Consider the following 19,520-nt stretch of genomic DNA (forward strand, 5'->3'; position numbering starts at 1 on the left):
CTATCTATCTATCTATCTATCTATCTATCTATCTATCTATCTATCTACTAATCTATCCATCTCTCTCTCCCTCTCTCTCTCTCTCTCCCTGTCTCCTTCTGTCTCTGTCTTCCTCTCTCCCTCTCCCCCCTCTCCCTCTCTCTCTTAATCCCTCTCTCTGTGTCTCTGTTTCTGTCTCTCTCTCTCTGTCTCTGTCTCTCAGTCTCTTTCCCTGTCTCTGTCTCTCTGTCTCGGTCTCTGTCTGTCTGTCTGTCTGTCTGTCTGTCTGTCTGTCTCTCCCTCTCCCTCTCCCTCTGTAGTTAATAGGTACAAGGTCTTTTGGGGACAGAGAGGGCCTAAGGAGCTGGCAGCTCAGGAAGGCCTTATGTAGAAGGTAATACTCACATTCAGTCTTGAAGGAGTCCAAAGGTTCTTGGAAGTGGAGGGATTTCCAGCCATGGAGGAGAGCCAGCGTGAAAGCATGGGGACAAAAAGGGGAGTTTCTCTCCATGAGACATCATTTGTCCTGCACAATTCATAAAAAGAATAGGTTGAATGATTTTCTTACTGAGCTCAGCATGCACATGTCAGTGAGTTGTGGTCTCAAATGAGCAGATGATGAAGGCTTGACTTATGTTGGGTCACCTTGCTGAAGGGTGCAAGTTTCCTCAAGGGAGGCAGTGACATGGAGTAAAATGGACATTGATCAGAATGATAATAGTCTCTTGTGGGGCACTTCGTGCATGCTTCCTCACCAAGAACAATGTGGCGACTTCAGTAAACAAGGCCGTTTGATCAGGGGCACCTGGCAAAGGTCACAGGCTGCTCCCTGGAGTCCCTGTCATTACACGGCTCTTGTCAGAGCCCATCAGGTGGCCACAGCTCATCAGGCAGCCACTCTGCAGGAAATGCTCAGGTGCAATCTGTAAAACTGGAAGGACTCGAAAGGAAAAGCCTCAATTCACCCCAAAAAACATTTATGGAATGCCTACCTACTATGTGCAAAGCACTGTCCTACTGTGCTCCCCTGACTCCCGTAATTCAGGGGATTTTATTCATACTGTTCATTTGGCACGCATCACATACAGTCTTGTGTTACTCAAGGAGTTGGGTGGTACATACAGCACACAGAGCTCTAGGCTTGGAGTCAGCATGTTGTTCATTTTCAGTCACGTCTGACTCTCCATGACCTCATCTGGGGTTTTCTTGGCAAAGACCCTGGGGTGGTTGGCCATTTCCTTCTCCAGCTCATTTTACAGATGAGGAAACTGAGGCAGACAGGTGAAGTGACTTACTCAGGGTCACACAGCTAGGAAGTGTCTGAGGTTGGATTTGAACTCAGGAAGCTGAGTCTTCCTGATACCATGCATGGTGCTCTTTCCTCTGTACCACCTGAGTTCATATCCAGCCTAGGTAGGACATTTACTAGTCATGTGAGTGTGGGCAGATCATTTAACTTCTCAGACTAGGTTTCCTCATTTTTAACATGAATGGGGTTTGTACTCCATCTTATGAGTTCTCTACTGAACTATAAGCTCTTTGAGGGCAGGTACTGGGTGTTTTTCATCTTGGTATCTCACCCAATTTTGCATGTAGTAGATCTATGGCCAACATTTACCAAATGCCTAGATAGGTGACATGAACTCATTCTAGGTGGTGCAGTGGATAGAACATTGGACTTGCCTTCAGGAAGACCTGAGTTCAAATTCTGCCTCAGACACTTCCCAGCTGTGAGACCCTGGACAAGTCACTAAAACTCTGTCTGCCTCAGTGTCCTTAATTATAAAATGGAGATCAGTATAGCACCCACCTCACACAGTTGTTGTGAGAATCAAATGAGATAGTTGCCAGCATGCAGTAGGTACTTATGAAATCCTTATTTCCTTACTTGCAAAAAGGGAGAACATAACAGAAAAAGAAAAAAGGTCTGAGAGACAAAGACGGAGAGATTTGAATACCACAAATTATGTCTCCTTTGGTTTCCATCTTCACATCTGTTGAATGCAATCATTTTCCTGATGTAGATGGTGTGACTTTCACAGGCAGAGACTGAAAAGGTGTCCTTGTGGGCTTTTTTTGAAGAGGGCTAAATTACAGTGGTTTCAGGAAATAAAGAGAAGGCAAAATAGATAGTAGTGGGTGCCAGCAGCAGTCGTGTCTCTCGCTGTTCTGCCAGGGTAGTTTCTGCTTGAAATCAGCTTTCTCTGGTCAGGCCCCCACAGGGATGCCTTTGCAGGGTACACTGTTTTGCATCCCATTTGTCCTAAAGATAGTCTCGTTAACTTCATTCCCAGCAAATGGCTGAGGCGGGGGCTTATTGCCTGCTTTCTCACTGTCTCCTTGGAAATGGGCCATTGAGTTGGAAAAAAATCAGGATCATTTGTGTAAAATGTAGACTTCATAAGTTGGTGAACCAGAAATGATAGCTATCACAACCAGCCACAAAGAAAGCAATTATAACATAATTAGAAAAGTCCTGGAACCTTTTTTTTTCCTTTTGAGTCCTTGTTTCAGGGTAATCATTTTGCCTGGTGCTAAAGAACTCAATATTCACCCAGTCTATTGGTGTAACCCTTTATAAGTTCCCCCAAAGTGTTTAATTTGTTTTTTTTTTCTTTTCTTATTGGGCCATTATTGAACTAGATTCAAAAATCAACTTGGGAAGGGGCCTTAGCAGCCATGGTGAGGCCATGTGTAGAGAATGAAGCATTAGATATTCAGTGAGCAAAACCTGGGTTCAGATTCCAACTCTGCTGCTTATGAGCTTATGAGCTGTGTGACCATAAGTAATTGATCTAACTTCTCTGGGATTCATCTCCCTTATCTGAAAAAGGATGGGTTTGGATTCTAACTAAGACCATTTCCAGCTCTAGAATCACCCAAATCTCTATAATCCATCCATTCCCTGAAGGCCTGGAGGCAGGTAGGTGGTATAGTGGATAGAATGCTGGCCCTGGAGTTAGGAAGACATGAGTTCAAATCTAACCTTAGATATTTCCAAGCTGTATGACTTTGGGCAAGTCATTTGCTAATGAGAGCATCTACCTTCTAGAGTTGTGAGGACAAAATGGGGTATTTGTAAAGTACTTTGTGCACTTAAAGCTTTATATAAATGCTAGTTATGATTATTCTTATGTTAGCTATTATTATTGACAATATTAATGAACCTCTGAATAGTCACAGGTCTGCAATCCCCCCCCCTTAAGATGTTGGTGTTTTTGTTTTTTTGTTCTTAACGTATCATATGATTTATGACTCTTAAAAGCACATTTTGATTCCCTCAATGATTGCTCTCCTTCAAGGAGATCATTTCCAGGACGTGAAGATCATTACTAAATAATTCATCATGTTTTTGTTTTCCCGAGGCATGCTTCTATTAATTTTGTACCAAATGCGGCTCCATTGCCATTTAACTCTGGCCCTTCTCTTGTCGGCTACGGCATCAGGGGTGGGGGCGGTGATAGGATACTTTGGCCAACGACCCAGATTTGGGACCAGAAGACCTAGGTTCACGTCCCAATGATCACATGAGATAGCACATGTAAAATGCTTTCACAAAACACAGAGTTCATCTATTTTGACAGAAGGACTTTTCACGCTGGGAGTTCCCTATATTAATAAAATAAAATTTTAAACAACCCAAATGTCCTCCCCCTCCTAAAAGAAATTCCAACCAGCAACAGCTGGAAAGAGTAACCTGTTACAACAAGACTCCAGGGTCACAGTGGCCTTTCCTTTGCCCCCATTCCCAAAAGGGAATCTCGTCTTTCTTTTTAAACGTTACATGATAAATCTTATCTTGTTCAGTAGAGAAAAGGAATAGAGCTCGACCCGTGGAAGGGGATGAAGCATAGAGGAGACATTAGAAGTTTTACTTCAATTGAACATTGTATTGGGACACATCCTACGTGTAGACTCTTTCTCAGATGTCCCTAACACCTGCTCCTTTTTCTTCATTCCCATTGCCTCAGCTCTAGTTTAGACTCTCACTGCTGCCTACCTAGTCTACTTGCAATAGCATCCTAAACTTTCTCTCTCACCTTCCAATCTCTCCTTTTCTTCATACTCCCGTATAATCTTGTCCATGTATAGATACAGCCGTGTCTCTCATCTGCTCAAGAATCATCAGTGTCTCCCAATTACCCACCTAATATAATTCAAACTGCTTGGGAATTTAAGTCCCATCACAAACTGGGATTGGTCTTTGATCTTATTATTTACCTTCACATGGACTAAACGCCAGACAAATAGTATTTTCCCTTTCACTTCAAAATTAGGCCCATGCCCTTCTGCACTTGAAAATTTGTATATATGCATAAAAAGTTCTATGCAGTAGATAAAGTGCCAGACCTGAAGTCAGGAAGACCTGAGTGCAAATCCAGACTCAGATACTTAATAGCTGGGCAAGTCATTTAACACTGTTTGCCTCAGTTTCCTCATCTGTAAAATGATCTGGAGAAGGAAATGGCTAACCATTCCAGTAACTTTGCCAAGAAAACCCCAAATGAGATTGTGAAGAATCAGACACAATTGAAATGACTGAAAAACAGTAAGTGCCTTCTGTGTTCAGAACACTATATCAGGGACTGGGGGTGGGGTCGCATGCTTTTAGATAAGATATAGGCCATAATGTCTTGGAGTTTATCATCTCCTAAGGGAACGGAACACATGCAGAGATACCTAGCTATTTGTGAATGCTGAAAGAATCTGTGATTCCATTAGCATAGAAAACTCATAGCAAGGGAAGTCATTCCACCAGCACAAATTGCAACCCATCTAGTGCTTAGCAGGTAAGTCCTGAGGAGTTGCTCTAAGTAGAGAGAAGTTCAGTAATTTGCCTAGAGTCACATAGATGAATAACCAAAGCAAGAGCCTAATCCAGGTCTTTTTGCCTCCAAGCCCAACATTTTCTCTTGTCTCCTGGGCTGACCATACTCTCTCTTACACAGATAACTATGATGCACAATGAAATAAGGGTTTTAAAGAGGTACCATCCCAGCTCAAGTGAAAATTCCTCTCTGAAGCCTCCCTGGCCCTTACCAGTTAAGATAACAGCCTTCTCCTTCAGTCCTTATACAGTGAGCTTTTGTTTTACTCATGATACACTTATGAAATAATGTATTGATGGCCTCTAAGGCTTTTTTCAGTTCTAGATCTATGACTCTATGATCTGTTCCTTAATCTGTAAAATGGGTTGATAATATCTGTAACAACCTTAGAGGTTGTTGTAAAGGTCACATGAAATAATAATTATAATAATAATCTAATGTCTATCTAGCATATTAATTTCCTTGCAAAAATGTGGCATTCAGAAGCAAACATGGTATTCTAATGTGACCTAACCACGGCTGAAGAGAATGATGTTCTCAACTCTTTCTTCATGGTACCATATGTCCTTATATTTGGGGTGTTCAAACCATCCTCTTGCTCCCAGATAATTAAAGCCTTGACCTCACTATCTACCGATGGCCCATTGATTTTTTCAAGGTCATAGAATCAAATATTTAGAGCTGGACAAGACCATAAAAGTCCTCTAATCAAATCCTCTTATTTTCCAAATACACAGACAGTTGAAGAGATTTACACTAGGTCACACAGCTAGTCAATGGCAGAACTGGTTTCCAAACTCAAGTCCCATGACTCTAAATCCAGGTTTTAAATTTTTGATAGTAAGGATGTGGTTGGATGCTCCTATAGTTTTAGGCAAAATGAGTGAGACAGACAGAGGGTGGGCTGGAGGATCAATAAAGACCCTTGTCTTCTCCATGCACAACTGTGACCATAAAGAATAGGCATTAAGATGGTGAGATGATGATAATTAGTGAGTCAGAGGAGGTCTGCTTGCCTTAAAACTAATTAAATGATTGGTTCATTGGGTGGGACAGAATAGACATGTTGTTTAGTACACGTTTTACTAGACACAAGGGGGAAAAATCCTTGACTGGATTTGTAAACATATGGGCTTGAAACATGGGCAGAGAAAGCAATAAAAGATTAGCACTGAAGGCATCCGAGGGAGTTATTGATACTGGGACTATTATTAGTTTGTGTAAGTGAGAAGCTCTAATATTAATCAAGCTTAGAGCCCTACTAACCAAATTCCCCTCCACTCTGGAAATGTAAATGTCTATTTATTTATTCTTCTTGCAGAAGAGAGTGTGACCTAATTTTAAATAGCAGGGCTCCAGTGCTGAATTCCTCTCCATATAATTATCCTTCACCTTCAGTAATGGGCATGATGGAGAAGAGTCAAAGTTCAACTGATTTCTTTCCTCTTTTAGGACCATAGAATTGTAGATTTCAAGCTAAAAGGGCCCTAGTAGCTCATCAGATCTGACCTTCTCTTTGTAAATGGATGAGGAAACTGAGACCCAGAGAGGTGAGGTGCCTCAGAACCGTAGGTTAGAGCTGAAAGGGACTTGACAGACTGAATCCAACCTCTTCCTTATATAGATAATAACAGCCAACATTTATTTTTACAGTGTCAACTATGTGCCAGGCACTGTGTCCAACACTTTATAATGATTATCTCATTGGATCCTGGCAACAACACTGGGAGGCAGGTGCTGCTGTTATCACCCCCCCCCCATTTTACAGAAGAGGAAACTGAGGCAAATGTAGGTTGACTTTGAGGGTGGATTTGAACCCAGGTCTTCTGACTTCAGGCCTCCACTCTATTTACTGTGCTACCCAGATGTCGCTAGATGAAGAAACTGATACCCAGGGAGACTGAGTGACTTCCCCAAGGTTATACACATATATCATCTACTTACAGTCTGGTAGACTGAAGCTTTTCTAAGATCAAGGAATACATGTTTTTCTTCTCTGTATCTCCAGCACTTATCACCCTAGTAACTACTTATTAAACCCATCAGGTTGATCCAACAAGTATCTATTAAACACATCTTCTGTGTAAGGCTCCATGCTGGTAACTGGGAATATAAACACAAAAATGAAAACTATGTGTTTGAAAAGCAAAGACTTCAAGGAGCTCATGGTAGAGAGAGGGATGCGACATCCAGCCTGGCCAAAGGTGCCAGCGCTTGAGTCAGGAAGACCCAAGCTTGAATCCTGCCTCAAGTCTGTGCAACCCTGGGCAGATAATGTCATGTCTCTTTGCTTCAGTGAACTGAAGGGGTAGACTGGATGCAATCCAAGCTCCTTAAAGCTCCAAATTTATTATCCTATGATCCCATGCTGGAGAAGCAGAGAACATTTGAATCTGAGGCGAGAGAGAACACTCATATCCAGGGACATCAGGAAAAGAAGGTTTGGAACAGAAGGAATGTCATGGAGCTTTGGGGCTTCGGACACAAGAACTGTAAGAGGTGAAACAGTAATGTTGTGGGGGGGGAGAGAGAGAGACAGAGAGAGAGAGACAGAGAGAGAGGAGAGAGAGAGACAGAGAGAGAGACAGAGACAGAGAGAGAGACAGAGAGACAGAGAGAGAGACAGAAGAGAGGAGAGAGACAGAGGAGACAGAGAGAGGGAGAGAGAGAAGAGAGAGAGAGAAGAGAGAGAAAGGGAGAGAGAGATAGAAAGGGAGAGAGAGAGAAAGGGAGAGAGAGAGGAGAGAGAGAGAAAAAGAGAGAGAGAGGGAGGGAGGGAGAGAGAGAGAGATTAGAGATATGAGAAAGAGACAGAAAGATAGATAGATGGATGGAGAGATGATAAGGAGAGATAATAAAATAAGATAGTTTCTATTTTTAAGAAGCTCATGTGATAATATAAAGGGGAACTGAATAGTAGAGAGATATATGGAGGAGAAAGGGCAGCTTGTGAGGAGGCAAAGCAATCCAGAGAGTGAGTCAGCTAGTAATGAAGTGAGCAGCAGGGCTGGAGCTCCTCACAAACCTATGGGCAGGGACTCATCAATATATGAGCAGATCTCAGGACAAACTTAGGTGGGGAAGGAAGCTGGTGGTGAGGTGGAACAGTCTGGAGAATTAGGTGAGCTAGAAATAAAGCAGGAGAGGATTTATTCTGTTTTTCTATGTCATTGTTTAAATGAACCAAATGAAGGCTTTGAACAATCATTCTGCCAATCCAAATGGCTCATTTCATCCCACTCTTCTTTAATTTAGAAGCAGAGAGCTTACTGACCTTGAAGAATCATGTGTGAAATAAAGCAGGACCTTAACTACACTTGGGAGCATTTGGGGTCATTGTCCCATATATTGATGCTGGGGAACAAGCTAGAAGCCTCCCTTTCATTCCTATCTACTCTCCCTGTTATGTTTCCATACCATCAGGGGCCTTATGAATACAGAAATCCTGCAGCCCCTAGAATGAAAATACCATCTTTTAAGACAAAACCATACTCTCCAGGAGCACCTTCTCAGCCCCATCCGCCATCATGTAAGGTTGTCTGGCCTGCTCTGGGAGAGACAGATGAGGCATCTGTTGGGAAGGGCATGCTCTGATGCTGCATAAAATCCATTGGCCAAGTCTCAGCTATAAATGCAAAGTGCTTAGTTGTAAGTTGGATGTACTTCATGGCCGTTAATGCATTGGGATATAATGGAGCATAAATCCATAAAGATGCCGGCAAAGTATGGCTCATTATAAAATACTTCTATGTGAAGAAAGGAAAGATTTATTTGAGAGTCTGAACTATTTCTTTTCCCCTATGGTTTTGGGCACCATCATCAGATTCATCCTCATTCATTCAACAACATTTCTTAAGTGTCTTCTGTTTTGTCAGGTAATGCACTAGGTCTTAGGGTTATGAAGATAAAAAGGAAATAGTCCCTGCCCTCAAGGACCTTATGTTCTAATGGAGGCATAAAGCATGTACACAGATAAATAAACACAAAGTGTATTAATAGAAAATGCAGAGTATTTTGTGTGTGAGGGGAGGTTGGGCATTAAGAACTGGGGCGATCAGGAAAGATCTTGTATAGGATATGGTACATGAAATGAGAATTTCAGGAAGCTTTAGATTCCAAGAAGAAAAGGTACAGAGGGTGTGTGTTCCAGGCTTGGGGAAAGAGCCTTTAAAAAGATATGGAAGCATGTATAATTGATATCATATTGTTTGCCTTTTCAATGGGTGGGAAGGAAGGAGAAATTCAGAACTCAAAATTTTTAAATGAATGTTAAAAATCTTAAAAATATCATTGGGAAATAATCAGTGAAATGAAAATTATAATTAAAAATAACAAAGATGTGGAAGTGGGATGTAGAATATAAAATATGGGGGATCAGCATCTACACCAGTTTGACTAGAACATAGTATGTGGAAGATAGAGTATGGGGCTCAGTTGTTTGTACAGAAATAACTGCAAAGTTTGCATGTGCTTTGCAAATAATTAGTCTTAGAAGATGGCTTGTGGGTAATTTCCTACTACTGACTTTGCTGACCACTCTGCTAGAAAATCTGCTCCCTAGAGAGACAGAGGAATCAGCACAGAGGCTTTACCCTCTAGGTACCTTCTAGATGATCCAGGGCTTTGCTGAGATTAATTAGGATTGCAGTGAGAAAACCAAGTGGAGTTGTCTGGCTTGTTTCCCTTTTCCAATAAAATAAACTTGTATAAGATCCCAAAATGCCCATTTATGGTTTTTATGAGTCACTGTGGGATTTTAATTCCTGACATTAGGAGGGGGAAACTCCAGCCAGGGAGACCCATATCTATGATTCATTTTCTTACCCATATTCATTATATGCTCCAGGGGGGGTCACAGATCAGAGGGAGCTAAATCCCAGGGTAAACCTTGATGACTTAAAACTTCTTGGGGCATCTGCTGACCTGATAGGCCTGGTACTAGTTATGAAATTGCAAAATAGCATGTCATCCTTCCACCTCATAATAAGACAAATATTTAAGTCATGCCAACTCAGAGAGCAAACATTTAGGCAAACAGGCCGTGTTTCCAGCCCTGATGCTGGTCTCCAGAGAAGGCTTTCAGGTTGCTAAGCAATCTTGGGTCCATTTGCATATATTCCCTTAGTGATAGAACTTTGCCTGGGAAAATAAATCAGTGGATAAAGTGACATCCATACCTGGAAAGACAACCATACAATGTTGAAAACCCAATTATTGTGCTTAGGGGTTTAAGCACAACATAGAGACAAATAAAACTGTGAGATAGAATGGAAGATACTTGGGTCTTCCCAAAGAAAATCTGGAGCCCAGCTCGGAGGAGAAACACATTCAAGGCCAAAGGTGAGGAGGAAGGTGCTTTTCAGGGAAACAAATCAGCATCTTAATTAAAACGATCATTAGAGATAATTTAATTTAAAATATTCACTCTGAGCATATGGTAACCTGATCAGGAGTGATTCCCATGATGCCTGGAGGGAATATGTCCTTCCAATTTTCTAAGCATGGATTTAAATGAGTTTCATTGCATAGGGTTTTGTTTTGTGCCTTTCATTGGCTATTAGAAGGGAGTGCAGCCATCTCAAAGGATTTTTTAGGACTGGAACTTCTGATGGAGGGGAAAGTGGGGGAGGTGGGGGAATACAAGCTCAAAGTTCAAATCCAGAAATGGTTGTTCTGAAAACAAAAGCCAACAGGGACTGGTGTCATAGGATTAGACACTTAAAGCTGGCAGTTGAGAAGGCATCTTATCTTTTGCCAGATGAGACACAGACAGGTTAAGTGAACTGTCCATGGCCAGACAGCTAGCAAAGTCAGAATTGGAATCCTGGTCCTCTGGCTTTAAATCTAGCTCAGAGTCTTACCCTTCTTACTCTAATCAGAGTATGGGATTATCCAATCATTGAACAGAATCTGGGGATCATGGATTTTGAGCTGGAGAGAACCTCAGGGGACTATCCAACCCATTATATAAATGAGGAAATTAAAGACTCAGGAAGTAAAACTATCTGCCCAAGGTCACAGATAGTAAATGACAGAGCCAAGATTCATACCCAGTTTCTCTGTGCCCAGATTCAGTAGTTTTTCTAAAATATCATGTTGCTTAGATGGAATCATAGCTCTTCTGTTGGTTTTAGCACCATCTTCTCCCCACGATGATTTCAGCTCCATCCCCTAAATAGTTCATATTTGTAGAGAACTGTGGAAAGCAAATAGCAGCTCTCTGGGGAAGGCATTCAGGGCTACCTGTGCCACTAGGCTAGAAGTTCCTCCTTTCTCTTAATATTGTTAGAGTCCCACCAAATTCGTCTGTGTATTCACATGTGTTCGATGAGCGGGGACACCAAACCAAGAAGACATTGTTCCAGCTCTCCAGGAGGAGAGACTCCTTTGGGACAGGTCAGAATGAAGTTGGTCTTGGTTATTGCTCTTAGATTAACTGAAAATTGCTTTCATAATGCCAGCTCCTTGTAGATGTAGAGAGAGCATCTCTATACACTCGGTCCCTTGATGTGTTGTCCATACAGCCAGATTTGCTGAATTTTAAGTTGGAAGGGATGTTGAGGTTCTCTATTCCAATCTTTGCATTAGGTGAATCTCAGGAAGGCAGAATCCCTTGCCTTCATCAGAACACACCAGGAGCATTGGGTTCAGGTGTGGGCACGACATGGTAGGGAAGCCATAGGCAAGCCAGAGTATCCAAAGGAAGGTGTGTGGCATGATAAGGAGTCCAGATGTTGTGCCATATGAGAGTTGAATGAAAGAATAAAGCATTTGCTAGCAGTTACTATGTGACAAGCACTGAGGTAAGCATTGGGGACTCAGATAGGAAAGTAAGACAGTTTCTATCTTAAAGAGCTCGCATTTGAAGGGGGGAGACAATACATACGGAATATTTCAGCGTCAAGTCAGATGGAAAGATCCAATGGCCCTTACAGCACAAGGGCAAAGCAGATGATAATGCATTTACTGTCTTTACTGTCATTTTGACTGATAAAAATCATGTCAGTTTCTGATGTTGGACAATTTGACAGTGCCAAGGACTTTGGGGGCAAAAAAGGAAGAAGAGAAACAAACATTTATTAAGAACCTACCAGGTGCTGAGTTATTATCTCATTTTATCCTCACCCTAACACTTGGAAATGGGCGCTACTATGATCTGCATTTTACAGCTGAGGAAACTGAGGCAGACAGCATTTGAGTGACTTGCCTAGGGTCACATAGCTTGTAAGTTTGGCTAGATTTGAACTCAGGTCTTCTTGAATTCAGGCCCAGCACTCTATTTACCATGCCATCTAGTTGCCTCTCTTTTCTAGGTCTTCAGTATTTGTTCCTATAGCACTTGCAAGAATAGCTTATAGGCTGCATCTCCATGGGAGTGCTTCCAGATGATGGCCAAGGGCACTGGTTTGGAACCATTACTATTCCCAAGGCTCTTGGGTTCATGGTCCTAGGATATCTCCATCAGGGTCTAAGGGGAAATGCTGGAAAAGGTCGTGGTGCTGGTGTGAATTGTCTTGGCATTTGGGTTGAAGGAACTTTGAATGTTTACTCTGGAAAAGAGCAAAGACAAGGTCCAGGTAGATGTGATAGTGTCTTCAAGTCTGCAAAGGACTGCTATCTGGAAGTGCAATGAGCCTTATCATGTTGGCTCCCGAGGGGCAGAATTAGGAACAATGAATGGGCACTGGAGATAGGTAAATTTAGGCTGTGTATCAGGAAAAACTTTTGAGTAAATATAGCTATTGAAAAGTGGTACGAATTGCTTTGGGAAGAAGTGACTTTCCTTTTGGTGGTGGCCTTCCATCAATGGCTGATGGACCTCTGATTGGGCAGGCTTTGGATTCCTTGACTTCTGAGTTTCCCTCAACTCCTGATCCTCATTCCGAAATAATGATTTTCCATTGTGTCTTCTGGAATATTCTTTTTTTTTTTTAAAGCAATCGGGGTTAAGTAACTTGCTCAAGGTTACACGGCCAGGTGTTTCTGGGTGGGTGCTAAGTGTCTGAACCTAGATTTGATCCCAGGTCATCCTGACTCTGGGGCCAGTGCTCTTACTCGCTGTGCTACCTGGCAGCCCCCTTCTTGAATATTCTACAGAAGAGGGATGCTCTGTACACAGTATTTATTCAATAAATAACTGCTGTCTTTGTATTTGCATTGTGGAGACCCCATTGCTTCTGGCTTCAGCAGGACCTTTCAGAGCATGGTTGACTTGGTGCATCTTTGCTTTAATTCTTTGTGGACAGAAAGAATTCACAGGCTCTCTTTCTCTGACACAATAACCCTGTGTCAGGCCCTGTAAAAAATTAAAGAATCATAAATAAACTAGTTAGTGAAAGAGATTCCTGCTAAAATAATACTCATGCTCCTAGGCAAACCAATCACACATAATATGATAAGCCTTGTTTCAGGCTGTAGCTTCAAATTGATGCATGGGGATTTAGCCACACAACTCTAATTAAAGCTAACGAGGACTGAGCTGCCCTAGCCTCATGCATCAAATTGAAGATGTGTAGTGTCTGCTTCCCATGAAGTGTACAGCCTGCTCCCCATGACTTTGGCCCTATAACCCAGCGGGACACATCATCTCCCGAATCCCAGGAGACTACTCCCTCAGCTATCCAGCCAAGGCATTAACCTGACCACTGAAAAAGGCCAATTAGATTGACACTTTGTACTAATTTTGGAGTACCATCTTGGAGTGTTGCCCCATTGTTTGTACCAGGGAAAGCAGCAACAATAGCTAATGTTTTTATAACCCTTAATGATTTGCAAAATGCCTTTCCCACAGTATCTCCCTGAGCTATGTAGAGTACAAAGTTATAACCAGGATAGGGTCACTGGACCTTTGCACCAAATCACCATTATTTAGCAGTCCCTGATAACAGAGTTCTTCAGTAGCAAAAAACATAACTTAGCTCGGTACCTTGTTAGCAATATGAAATTAGGTAAAACTGAAAGCTACTGAGTCTATCGTATGCATGGTGTGTTTTCTCCTCCCAGCAGCAACACTCCAATTGAACTATTTTCCAACTCTCTTCCCTACTGGCTGTTGCCTTTCCTATCTGTTTTCTGCTTATAGGGACTAACCCCTCTTCTCCACCACACTTGCAGGCCTATTTCCACTTCCCTTAGGGCTAATTTTGTGTCTTACCCCAGGGGTGTTTGCTTCTATTTGCTCAAAGCCTAACAAAACACTAGGTGCGATTCTGGTAGCATACATTTTTTTTTTCTCTGAATGTTTGATTTCATTTGTAGAGAATTTCCCATGTGGAATTTTCCTGTGGCGATGTACATTATTCAGTCTTTCACTTTGTAGCCTCTAGTCTTAAAGAGTTGCCTGGGGCCTGGAGAAGTTGTATGCCTTGCCCATGGCCACTGTGTATCAGTTACACACCTTGAACCCAGACATTTCTTATTACAAAGCCAGCCTCCTGTTCACTCTAGCACAGAGAGTTCTTAACCTTTTTTATGTGTTACAGACACCTTTAGCAGTTTGGTGAAACCAATGGACCCCTTTTCAGAGTAATATATTAAAATAATTGAAGAAAATATTAAATTTCAGTTAGAGGTTAATGAAAAGAAATAAGCAATTTGTTTTCCATCCAAGTTCATGTAATCTATCTATGGACACAGATTATTAACTGCTGCCCTAGGACTCTTTAAGGACTATTAGTCCATTTTACAGATGAGAAAACTGAGACAAAGATGGTTGCCAAAATGCAATGCATTGACCAGTCCCTTAGGAAGGGATAAGCTTCAAATAATAATCTTCTGGTCCTCAATGGGGAAGGGAACACAGATACTCCAAGATCTTGCCACTTCATAATTTTCTTTAAATAAGAAAACCGAAGTTTTGGTATCATCTTGGACCCCAATGCTATAAACAGATCAGGAACATAGAGGTAGAGAAGCAAAGGGGACAGGGCTGTCTGCCATGTCTTCTGGAAACAATTTTCTCTTTGGCACTCCATGAGGCACAAAACACCAGAGTGAGGCAATCAGCAGTGTGCCCACTGGGATCCAATAAATACACTCAGTCTCAAGAACCAGACCCCAGCCTGCTGGAAGATTCCTTGGGCATTTCTGAGCATCTTGATTGCCTTGGCGGGAGGCCCTCACCATTAATCCCAATTCATGGAAATATGTTTCCCCATTATTCACGCCCAAGTCCCCTGTTGAATTCTTCTAGTATGTGCAAATATGGATTCACTGTTGATTGTGTGGTTGGTAACGAACAGTGAATCTGACAGTCTAGAGTTTTTAGCATAGTATCATTGATTATCTATTAGCAGTGAACAATTGTCTGCTGAAATTCATATCCCACCAATGACCCTTCATTCATTGATATGGCTGCCAGATAAATTATGCTTCATGAATGGGGCTGAACATCTTCATGGGGCTCAACTGGAGGTGACCATGACTGATGAAGATCCCACTATGACCCACTGATAATATAAAATCAGAGATCCTCCATTAGCTAAGAGGCAAAAATACCGATTCTATCTATAGTTACCTGGAAAGCATTTCAAATCAAGATAAAAATAAGTCAACAAGCGTTTGTTAAGCACCTACTGTCTGATAGGCACTATGTTAAATCCTCTTCTCAAAAGAAGGGGGGGGTGCAAAAACAGCCCCTTTCTTCAATGATTTTATAATCCATTGGGGAAGACAACATGCAAACAACTGTGTACAAGCTAGATATATTCAGGATAAATTAGATACAAATAAAAATAATCTTAGCGATGCCCTTGGTGTACCTACTTTGTCCTTCTTTCCTCTTCACAGCAGAGAAGAAACTTAACACCCCCCCCAATAAGCCAGTGCTGTGTGAAAATAAGGTCTTAACAATATGGGTGATGTTTAAGGCTAGCATCTCATCAACTGATTTGCCAGGAGTTTTTTTTTTTTGGTGTTTAGAGGTCTGAGAACCTTGTGACTATTTAAATAGTAATGAGGAAAGTTAATAATCACAATAATACCTATAGTAAGGTTTTGCCTCATAGTAAGTCCTATTTGTTTGGAAAGAGCTCTGTCATCAGTGGAGTGGGGATAGATATGGAGACTTTTTAAGTAGGCTACTGATGCTCAGGATGCAGTAGGCTGGGGTTTTTTATCTTACTTTCTTCTTAACTCTGTTTCTTCTTCTTGCTGAAAAAAGTGGCAGATTCACATGATCTTAAACATGCAAAACAACAACAACCCACAAAGAACAGCCTCTTCTCCCTCCACCCCTTCCAGCTTATATTCAATTAGTTACAAGGCCCTCTCAGTTAGACTTTTGTGAAATTTCTCATATTTATCCCTTCCATTCTGTCCCTGCAGCCACTACCTTGGCCATAACTTTTTGGTCTATTACAATAACATCAGAATGGGTCTATTGGCCCCCAATCTCTTTCTCTCTTTTTTTTTAAAGCAATTGGGGTTAAGTAACTTGCTCAAGGTTACATGGCCAGGTGTTTCTGGGTGGATGCTAAGTGTCTGAGCCTGGATTCAATCTCCAGGTCATCCCGACACTGGGGCTGGTGCTCTTACTTGCTGTGCTACCTGGCCGCCCCTAATCTCTTTCTCTTTTAATCTGCCTTTTATACAATTGGCAGAACTTCACTGTGCATAGAGGAGCCAGAATTAGGGTGGGGAAACTGATGCTTTGTCCCAGGCAACTGAAATTTGGGAGGTATTACTGCCATTATCCAAATCCTTCTTCCTGTCTGCTACCCCAGGCAATCTTCTCTTTGCCCTACCATCCCATCCAACTTTGCTTTTGTCCCTAGTCATAGCTCTGATGTGTTTCTCTTTTACCTCTCCAATTTCTGGGGCCTCCTTATTACCTATTAAGTTAAAAAAAGGGACCTCAAGATCATTTAATCCAATTGTACCTATCTGGCCATATGTCACCTCTATACACCCACAGCAAACCATTAATAGTATCCCTTGGATACCTCCAATGAAAGGAGATCATCTGAAGCAGTTCAAGAACCCAACATAATTCTCCAGATATAGCTTGACCAGGGCATTCAAGGCTCTCCAAAGACTGTTTTCTGTAATCCCCCTTGTAAGTGAGAACTGTTTCACACTTCACAGAAACTTTTCTTTCCTGCCTTTAGAAAATGTTTGTCCTATACTGTTGTGTGTTGTAGTTACCCATGTAAAAGGCACCATGGTCAGAATGGTATACCAGAGAAAATGTTGGGCTCAGAGGGAGGAAGACTTAGGTTTACATCAAAGACTTGCTGATAAGTGTTTAAGAATCAAATCTCAGAGAGAGAGAGAGAGAGAGAGAGAGAGAGAGAGAGAGAGAGGAAGAGAGAGAGAGAGAGAGAGAGAGAGAGAGAGAGAGATGTGAGTACTTTTAAGTCTAATCTTCATTTTTTCTTCCTTAAGTCCAGACAATCAATGAAAAATTCATCAAGGCCTGATGTGTAGATTTGCTGATTTCAGAGATGTAAATGCTCATACAGAAAATTTAACAATTGGCTCTCTGAATCCTATATGATCTGGATCCAGAGCACCATTGTTTTCCTTATCTGTAAAATGACAAGATAATAATGTCTCTTCCAACTCTAAATCTATAATTTTATTAATATGATATAAATATGATATCATACATAAATATACCCTTTCCCCTGATGGATAGGATGTATCTCCCTCCCTTAGGTAAAATGAAGTCAGAGTTTGTGCTCAGGAGGCAGACAGATTCAGGAGACTGTTTAGGAGGGGGCATGTGAAGTATTAATGAATTACTCAGGCAAAAGTCAGTTTCTATACATAACTTCTCTGTCTCTCTTCCTTAATTTCTTTAATGATGGTTTATGAGTCTCAGGCATCAGACACAATGCTGGAAATGACACAGGGGCCAAGTGCCTTATAAAAGGATTAGTTTCCCACAGAACCAATAGCATTGATTGGTGAGTTATGACCCTCATTCTTAAAAGCAATACGATCTACTTCCCTTGAGTAGTGATTTTTTCCTTAATGGATGTCAGGGAACATCCATCTGTTTTGGCATAAGCTACTGCCTGTGTTCAAGGAAAGAAGAAAAACAAAGCCAAAGGGAGAGGGGAGAGAGAGAGGGAAAGGAAAGTGAGCTAAATTGAGCAATCTAAAGGTCCTATTACAATACAGTCACTCGAAGAATGGGTTTTTACTTAGGATGATGTCTGTCTGGGTAACTTAGCTCTCTAGGAAAAGCCTAAAACACCCATGATAAATGTCTGAAGGATTTAAATAACATACAAGGAGAGGAAAAAATGGGAAATGAACCCCCAAGATAAAACAAGCATAAAATGTTTATTTTTCAGAGAAGATTGGAATATTAGAGGGACAGCAGAAAAGCAGGGAAATGGAAAATGATTGGGTAAGCATGAAAGAAGAGAAATCATTCAAAACTGAAGGGAGTAAGAAGATAAGGCTGCCTGATTTCAAGGAGAATGGCTAAGGTCTGGGAGGGGAATTGAAGCAGATACTTTGTGGAGGGATTGGATTATATTTTAAATGTTTTCAATAGCAGAAGTCATTACATTTAAATGATGGGATTTATTCTCCAAAAAGTCCATTGTGTATCTGTAATAGAAATGAAATTGTCAAATTGATACTCTGTCTCACTCTGGATTCTGGATTGTGCAGAGGGCATTTCATTTTCTGGGTCTTAATATGTATTGGATACCATCCCCATCACCCTGGTATCACTAATGGCATCATCATCATCATCATCACCATTACTTAACATTCTGACAGTGCTTTCATTTGAGAGATGTAGAAGCTGAAGCCCCATCTACCATGTTATCTCAGCTCCTTCCTATTTTGCTTAGTTCTGCCCTATTGGGCCACACAGGGAAAGTCAAATCTCTCTTCCATGTGACTGCCTTTCAAGTACTTGAAGACAGTTACTATATTTCCTCTATGTGTTTTACACCATTACAAATATTATTATCATTATTAATGTTATATTTATAATATCTATAGACATTAGTTGTCATAATAAATATGCTTATAAAGCTCTAATATATTCATAAATGGTATTTATAATGAATATATTTATAAAGGCTTAGTACATTTATAAATAGTATTTATTATAATGAACATATTTCTAAAGATTTGGTATTCTAAATATTTGTTATCATGGATATATTTACAAATATTTTGCATATATTATAAATATTATTTATTATTATAAATAATTATTACATAGAACCAAGAATTTATTAAGAGACAGTGTTAATAAGAGGCCTAGTGAACACAGAGAGAGTTTGCCTTCACACCAAGAAATCCTGGGTTCAAGTCTCATCCCTGAAATGTGATGACTCTACAACCCTGGTAAATAACCTGACTTCTTAGTGGTTTAGGTAAATGGTTCCAAACTTAAATAAAAACAGGTGCCACTAAATGGTAAATATAAACCTCTGAAGGTCCTCTATTGACTTAGAAATCCTCAAGTTAGCATTATCTATGTTTCATTGTATTTTTATTGTTAATTATTTCCTAATTACATTTTAATCTGTTCAATTGCATTGGGGAGAATTGTAGGTAGAGTGCTTAACATCTCTGTTCTAGGTAATGCTCTAAGACTGACTAAATTCCAGAGCCGGTGTTTATAGAAGGAATTTCCTCACCTGTTTTAGATTCAGAATTTTTGCAAGACTCTTTCCTTATTCCAGTTTAATCATAGTTTTCCTCCTTCCTTCCTTCCTTCTTTCCTTCCTTCCTTCCTTC

General features: G+C 40.9%; 1 protein-coding gene across 2 annotated transcripts in view; it reads left to right on the forward strand.

The window, feature by feature from the left end:
- The window catches only part of LOC138158698 (adhesion G-protein coupled receptor D1-like), a 476,877-nt gene that overhangs the window by 440,797 nt on the left and 16,560 nt on the right, over positions 1-19,520 (forward strand). The window lies entirely within an intron of this gene.

This window comes from Petaurus breviceps, unplaced genomic scaffold (genome assembly GCF_028583685.1).
Source record: "Petaurus breviceps papuanus isolate PSGF00001 unplaced genomic scaffold, PetGlider_PUasm1.0 101, whole genome shotgun sequence".
NCBI lineage: Eukaryota > Metazoa > Chordata > Mammalia > Diprotodontia > Petauridae > Petaurus > Petaurus breviceps.